This window comes from Alexandromys fortis, unplaced genomic scaffold (assembly GCF_014885135.2).
Source record: "Alexandromys fortis isolate MF-2015 unplaced genomic scaffold, M_Fortis_MF-2015_v1.1 scaffold_17, whole genome shotgun sequence".
Classification (NCBI taxonomy): domain Eukaryota; kingdom Metazoa; phylum Chordata; class Mammalia; order Rodentia; family Cricetidae; genus Alexandromys; species Alexandromys fortis.
Genome location: NW_026067896.1, coordinates 2,536,838 through 2,544,219, shown reverse-complemented (window position 1 = coordinate 2,544,219; position 7,382 = coordinate 2,536,838). Strand labels below are relative to the sequence as shown.

Genomic DNA, 7,382 nt, shown 5'->3' with positions numbered 1-7,382 from the left:
GCCCCCCCCCCCCCCCCCCCGTCATCTTACAGTCACATCTGTGAAACACAGAGATTATAAGGCCATTTCCATTTCCAGCGCTCACTCTGGGTGAGCCTAACCTTGCAAACCACTTGGCTATAAAATAATATTTAGATGGGGCAGGGAATGGGGAATCCAAGCATGAAGCACTCAACACGCCAACCTTATTTGTCTGTGGAAAAAGATTTTTTTTTTAAAAAAAAAGTAGAACGTTTCAAACTGATGAATTTTGACAGTGAATCTGTAAAGTCAGAAATGAAAGGAAGAACATCTCTCTAATCTGAGTCCATTTTAGAGCGGTTTCCCAAATGGACAGAAGATGAATGAACACGGACCCGAGCCGTGCCTTCTCAAAGAATTTAAGGGGCAACATCGCCAAGCACAAAGGAGCTGTCTTTTCTTCTTGTTCAAGGCTCTCAGCCAAAACATCACAGGAGGAAATCCCCAGACTCAGGAAAGTCGAGTCTGTTCCTGCACAGCTGCCCCACTGATAACATACGTGGTTCTGATGGGAACCGAGACGCCGCTCCCCAGCTTAAAACCTCTTCCTCCATAACGGCAAGCGCTGGCTCTGGGCTCCTGCTATTCCTGCTCATTCATGGCCAGAACTTCAAGCAGTCACTGAGAAAGGAGAACCTGAGGTCTCTCTACACTTGCAAGAGTCGGAGCTATGGCCTATGGACCTGCAACCTTTCCCTTCCTCAAAGGAATTGCTCGTAGGCTGGAGTTCCAGAAGCGTTCTGTTACCTGAGATAACAGCACACAACTCTCAGAAGGGCCCCAGCAAGCTGAACACTGATGAACTCCATCTTAGCAGCATCATGCCTTAAGCCATGGCCAAAACCGCCTTCAAAATGCTCAGTCAGGGACTTCGTCTGTGAAGATCTTGCATTAATGCAAAAAGCATACACCATCGGGAAACGGCTTCGAGAAACTCAGACAGTGAGAAACTGAGCCTCCCAACTTCACCACCCCAAAGCCAGGCTACCTTATCAGAGCTTACAGCTCTCCTGGGAAGGAGCCTGAGAAGCGAGTCTGTGAGAGCTGCAATGTCAGATAGCGTAGGAGGCCCCGCTGGCGCTTCTGGCTTCAAGCCTTGCACTTAGCAAGCAAAGCCGGCCACTGCTTTTGCAAGTTTATTTCTCCAGGTCATAAGAAAACCATTGTCAACAGCGTGCACTTCATAGACACAAGTCCCAAGCCACAGAATATTTCCATTTTCTCCACACAGCCCTCGGCGCTGAGAGATGAGATCTGTCTCTCAGAACGTTTGTGCTTTCATCTGAATAACGGCAGGATTACGCTTAATTATTTCAGGCATTTGTCCTGATCTAGTCCTTGAAGGTCCCTGTTCCTCGTGGGACCAGTTCTTGTCCTTTCTGAGAGTAGCCTGAAATCACTGTTGAACTGGAGTTATTCCGTAAACATGAAATCACCCGGGAAAATTCTTGTTTAGACTGGCGTGATAACCTTGGCTAGAGTCACACGTTTTCCGTTGTCATTGTTTAGACTCTTTGTCGAGTCTCTGCTGAGCTTGCCCCCAGGTACTCTGCTGCACGCGGTTGGTGTGTGAGCTGCTGCACACGGCTAGTGTGTGAGCTAGAGGTGGGTTTGCTCACCAGGGCTGTTTCCTTAAAATATTGTGGCAAGACTCGCAATGTCAGACATTGTGTTAGGATTATGTGTGCGAATCGAAAAGAAAAATTTCCAGTGGATGGTAAAAATATAGGTGATTTTTTTCCTCCTGTATTTTCTAAAGCTTCTGAAACATATAGATATCGCTCTTATAGCAGGATAGATGGAAAGAGGTGTGTGTGTGTGTGTGTGTGTGTGTGTGTGTGTGTGTGTGTGTTGTATGACAGTGCTTAGCCAACGCAGAAATTGTTCTCTGGAGAGTATAGGCCACCCAAATCTAGACTGTTCACTGAATTTTCTAGAAGAGGTTCTCAGCCTGTCTTCTTGTAATGGAAGAAACGATTAACTTTCTGCTTCCCTTCAGCCGTGGAGACCGCTTAGGAAACACAGGACTTAGGAAACACAGGACTTAGGAAACACAGGACTTAGGAAACACAGGACTTAGAAAACACAGGACTAGCCGGCTTCTTTCCCAGTTGGTTGACGACCTCGGAGGGTTTCTCAGTGCCTCTGTGCAGACAGGAAGAGACTGCACGATCTGATCTTCTGACTTAGTTCTTTCTAATACAAAGGACAAAGTTTGTTTATATAAGCTGACTAATTCTGATATTATTATTCTGGTTGTTTAAAGATAAGATGATTTTGAGACAAAATATCAACAAGTAAGAGCACAACATTTAGAATATTTTAACAGATCCAAGTTGAGACTGCTGTCAAGGGAAAGAACAGGAAAGGGAAAGGGGAAAAAAAGAGAAGGAACCAGGGGAAATCTGACATCTTGGTTGTGGAGTACTGAGTCCTGGAATCAGCTTCCCCGAGCCTGGACTCGGTTCTGCCGTTTACTTAGTAGAGACAGTAAACAGAAGCGGAGAGCTGTCCAGGACTTGAGTGAGCCAGCATGCTTCTCAGATGGAACTCGTGAGAACGGAGAGGTCAGAAGCCTCAAGTGTGGTGGTGAATTCTCCTGAGGACCTGTGGCGTGACCCCTAGGATCCTCCTCCCGCAATATGGTCCCTGCAGTGTCTTCCTGCTTCTCTCTGTGGTCTCCAGGGAGGGGAACTGGCAAGCCAAGCAGGAGGCTCTGGGAGCCCAGCATGGCTACCAAGCAGGTTGAAGGGATTCTAACACCCAAGCACCTCAGAACTCTCATCTGCATTGAACCTGATAGGGCGAGGCTGAGGCAGATGAGGGGAGGGTTTTGAACAGTGACCAGTCTGCTGCAACTCAGAAAGATGCTGTGTGACTCTTGTGTCTGTTATAAACTTGACAAGATCTGGAAAGTCCAGGATCCACCATGCTTCTTGCATTGATTGGTTTGTCAGTTGGTCTTTTTCCATCTACACTCCAGATATTCCCATAGGATTTGCTCCAGGGGAAGTGGGGAAGAGGATCCACATTTACTACGCTTCCCTTGGGCTGTGTGTTAGGACTCAGGCATGATGCTGTCCCCTGTCACCTGGCAGGATGCACTCAGTCCAGGGTCCCGGGGCTGCTATGTCACTATAGTGGGTATGCAGGTGCAAAAGCTCCCTTTAAGAGACAAGCTCCGCCCATTCCTGCTCTCTTCCACACTTCTTCTGAAGAGGCAAGCAGGCTTCTGTCTCTCTCTCCCTTCATTTTCTCTTTCCTCCCCCATTCCCCTTATCTCAGTAAAACGCCTCACTTAAACTCTGCCCGCATGGCATATTTGTCTCTTGCCCACCATGAGGCCTCTGGCTCTCACCCACTAGGGTCCTTGTCCTGCAGAATCATATCACAGTGTCTCAAGGGATCCACACAGCCTCCTAGAATACTACCATACCGTCCCAAAAGGACACCAAGGACGCCTGCTTGAGGAAACCTGCCCCAGGCCTCAGTAAGCCATATCTGAAACCCACCATCTACCTACCACCAGAGGCCACTTGCCCAGTAGTCTGCCCGAACCAGAGAAGTGCCAAGAGCCAAAAGGTCCTCTAAAAGGCAGCCAAAGTACACTTCATAGATCTGATGCACTAAAGAGGGAATGTTTTATTCATGGGCCGACTCCCAGGGCCCTGCCCGGACCATTACTGTTTTCTCTCCTGAAGCAGAGAAGAAGCAAGGGCTATGAGGTCTAAGTACCTCATTGCCTCCCAGCGGGGCTTCCAATAGCAACTGTCTGGTTCCGACTGGTCTGTAGGACAACTCAGAACTGTCTGATCTAGGTCCCTTCCTAGCTCTCCCTGACACCTCATCCACCTTGTCAGTAGGATTGAGGACCTGATATACAGAATTTTAGCTCCAACATTAAGAGTAAAAGAAAAACAAGTTTATCTTGAATCCCAACACTAGAAATGAAGAAAATGGATTGGGCCCAGTTCAGTTTGCATTAGGGTGGAAAGCCTCCTTTTAAGTAGAGTCTGCTTGGTAATTTACTGGGAAGAAGTTCCTTTTAAAAGCCCACAAATACCATCAAAGTAACAGTCTGTTTTTATTTTTTATTTCTCGGGAAACCTGTGGCCATTTATTTCTGATAAGATCCGTGTCACACAATAAATATGACTGGAGGCCAGGTGAGCACTCTGATGTTGACCTCATCTTTCTGACCAGCAGATGAAACAGCCCGGGGGGCTATTCGGGGAGAAGGTCAACATCTACCCTTCTGCTGAGTCCTTCACAGGCTTTTCAAAAGGCTGTAAAGAAATGTACTCACTCCCGAGAATATCCACGAGGGTGTCAGCCAAGGTGGGTGTGGGCTCTTTATGGAACTATTATCCTCATGACAGTGAGACAGGTGGGAAGAGCCGGCAGTCACTGAGAGAGAGTAATGACAGGCCCAGTCCAGAACACTAAGGCTTTCCTCAGAGGGCAGGACTTGAGAATTTCCATCTGGGAAATTTAAGTTTTATTTTGTAAGATAAAACTTTTTAGATGTCAACAGGGAACAACAAAAATTATTTCTGCAACATCCTCCAATGACTATACATAGGGTAATTTTAGTATTTGTTTTTTTATCTATTTTTCTGTGTGTGTGTGTCTGGGTGTGGACATGTGGAGACCAGAAGAGGACACTGGGTGTTCTTCTCTCTTGTTCTCGGCTTAGTCCTCTGAGGCAGGCTCCCTCCCTGAACCTGGAGCTCATGTTTGTTTGTTTGTCTGTCTGTTTTTCAGTTAAACTGGAAGTTTGCAAGCCCTGGAGACTCCTCTGTCCCAGCTTTCCTCAGAGCTGGGGTTACAGGTGTGCCCCTATGGTTTGTTACACAGATGCTAGGCTCATAACTCCCAGCTTCGTGACTGCTTAGCAAGGGCTCCTTTCCTTTTAGTTTTTATTTTATATGTATGTAAGTGTACTATGTGCACCGTGTACACGCGGGTGCCCAAGGATGCCAGAAGGTGGCACTGGATTCTCTGGAGCTGGAGTTGCTATAAGTAGTTGTGAACTCTTCAGTGTGGGTTCTGGGAATTGAACTTGGGTCTGCAAGAGCAGCCAAGTGTTCTTAACCACTGAGCCATTTCTTCGGTCACCATAACCAGGCCTCTTAACCACTCAGGTATCTCTGCAATCCAGGTAAGAAAGATATTTTTTCAAAGCTAAGTGTTCAAATAGAACGAAATTCAGTCTGGATAACTTAGCTGACAGAAAAACGCCTTTTGCCTTAGAACTGGCCTTAGACATTTCCCAGTGGAGTCATTAGCGTCTAAAGGCACAACACTCAGTGCTTAGCCATCAACACTTACAAATGCTGTATGCTTGTCGTTTTCTGCTATTAAATTCCAGATTGTGAGATTACTTTCTCAGTAAAGTTTGAGTAGTTTATAGCTCAGGCTGGCCAGGCTCTGGTGTGCCTTACTCCCCCGTCCTGCCTCTGCCCCGGTAGATTTCCTTGTTATTAAGACAATTTGCTATTATGGCATTTAGGAAGAAGGAAATTCTCCATAACATCTAATTTTAGGAACGGAGGTACAGACACTCCAAAGTATTGTCTTTGCAGTTCCCAAGTCATTTCCTGTGGTGGCCCCTCCCGAGGCCTAATAGCCATTATGTAACCTCGGAATGAGCGCTGGGGTTTTCCTTATCCTTCCACGCCGTTATAAACACAAATGCTAGTTCTCCTAAACAACAATGCCGGTAGAAGGGCAGACGCGGCAGGCAGTGGTGGTGGGGTGGGGGAGAGGCGGGGAGGGGGCACGGGACAAAACCAAACCAAAAACACAGAGGGAAATCAGAAGACTAGGAGGTATTGCTTTGTTCTAAAACCTTTGGAAGCCGAGGGAGGCAGTCCTGTTCGCTAGTATAATTATGCAATTCTATCCACAAGGACCTAGCACAGTTGAATCCATCCCTCCGCTGATACAGCTTTTGCTTCTAAGGCATGTGCTTGAAATGGGGAGGGAGGTAAAGAAACAGAATCTCAGGTCTGACCAGGAGAACCAAAGGCCCATGACCTCTTCACCTTGGCCATTTGTCCTATCCAGATACATAGGAAGCAAACCAATAGGCTTATCCCTCTGACTCAACTGTTGCCCCAAACCTCTGTGACATGTCTGATTTACAGAATGCTATGGGAAAAGGTATATTCTTCTGTTCTGCTGCTCTGGGACCATTGGTGAGGCAGGACGTAGTGATGGGCGCGACATGGCTGGGGTCTCTTCAAAAGAGAGACAGAGGGACATGTTCCAAGTCTTCATTGTCATTTAACTAAAAATATTTAAAACCGCATGTGAATCTCATGGCTGGGCATGGCCTCAGGCTTGTTACAGAGGTGTGCAGAGAAATCATATTTGGGGGTGCTGGGGAGGTAGCTCTTCTGGTAAACCTGAAGGAGATCCTGCCTTTGAGTACAACGTGGGAGAGGGGGGAAGAGGGAGAGAGGGAGAGAGAGAGATTGGGAATGGGACTTTGGCATTTTGAACGAGCTCACTTGGTCTCACACAAACAGGAAGGGTCAGAGGTCAAGCCAGCTGTCCGCCGCCATACCTGAGATGGCACCCGGTCCCTGTTCCGCTCTGCTAATTGGAGGATGGAGGAGAAAGTTTACTCAGGCCACAAAGTGCTGTCAAATGCACTTCTGTCGGAACTTGGAAGCCAGCGATGTTCAAAGGCCTGGGACTTCCAGCGAGCCTGCAAAGCAAGTCACATGCCTGTTTGTACCTGCTCGGTAATAAACGTCTTTATGTAGCAGAACGCCGTACAGACGTCACTTCACTGTGGTTATGGCTGACACCTATTTTAACGAGCTAAGACCCAATAGCTCCTTATGAGGCCCAGTCATAAAGGTCTGTTCAGAGCATCTGCCAACCCAGACAGAGTCAGGTTTCATTAAGAGCGTGATGCTTCCTCGGGTGCAGGACCGTTGCACCCTTGTCCCAGTGGTTCTGCCAACGCTGACGGTTGGGGTTTCTCGGCCACTACCCTGTTAGAAAGGAGCTGGCCTTTTTTAAGCACACCTGGAATGTCAGAGCCACACCTCACTGGAATCATGTGTCAATCACCCCAGCAAAGGAGGTGAGCAAATCTCGTCTTCAGTTGGCTCCCCTGGCTTTGCCTTAGGGAATCCACTTACACCCTCGTTCCTACTCAGCAGAAGCACCTGCGGTGAGCCAGCCCTGTCAGTCTTGTAAGGATGCAGCTGTGAGTCCCTAGTAAATCCCGAAACCACTGACTCGTGAGAGAGAAACCTGTGCAGACAGCAGCCTGTAACACGGGAACGCGACAAACAGGGCAGATGCCGTGCCTGCTGGGAGGGAAGAGCAGGTTTCACAGAGGA

General features: G+C 47.8%; 2 long non-coding RNA genes across 2 annotated transcripts in view; one reads left to right on the top strand and one right to left on the bottom strand.

Annotated features, from left to right (window-relative positions):
* Positions 1 to 1,612, bottom strand: part of LOC126514424 (uncharacterized) — a 4,739-nt gene extending 3,127 nt beyond the window's left edge. The window contains exon 1 of the long non-coding RNA XR_007595570.1: positions 769 to 1,612. This is a non-coding gene — a long non-coding RNA (uncharacterized lncRNA). The remainder of the gene's footprint in view (positions 1 to 768) is intronic.
* A 651-nt stretch (positions 1,613 to 2,263) lies between these two features.
* On the top strand, positions 2,264 to 6,725 carry LOC126514432 (uncharacterized). The gene is made up of 3 exons (XR_007595571.1): positions 2,264 to 4,359; positions 4,786 to 4,852; positions 6,555 to 6,725. It is a non-coding gene; the product is annotated as an uncharacterized lncRNA (long non-coding RNA).
* The last annotated feature ends 657 nt before the right edge of the window (positions 6,726 to 7,382 follow it).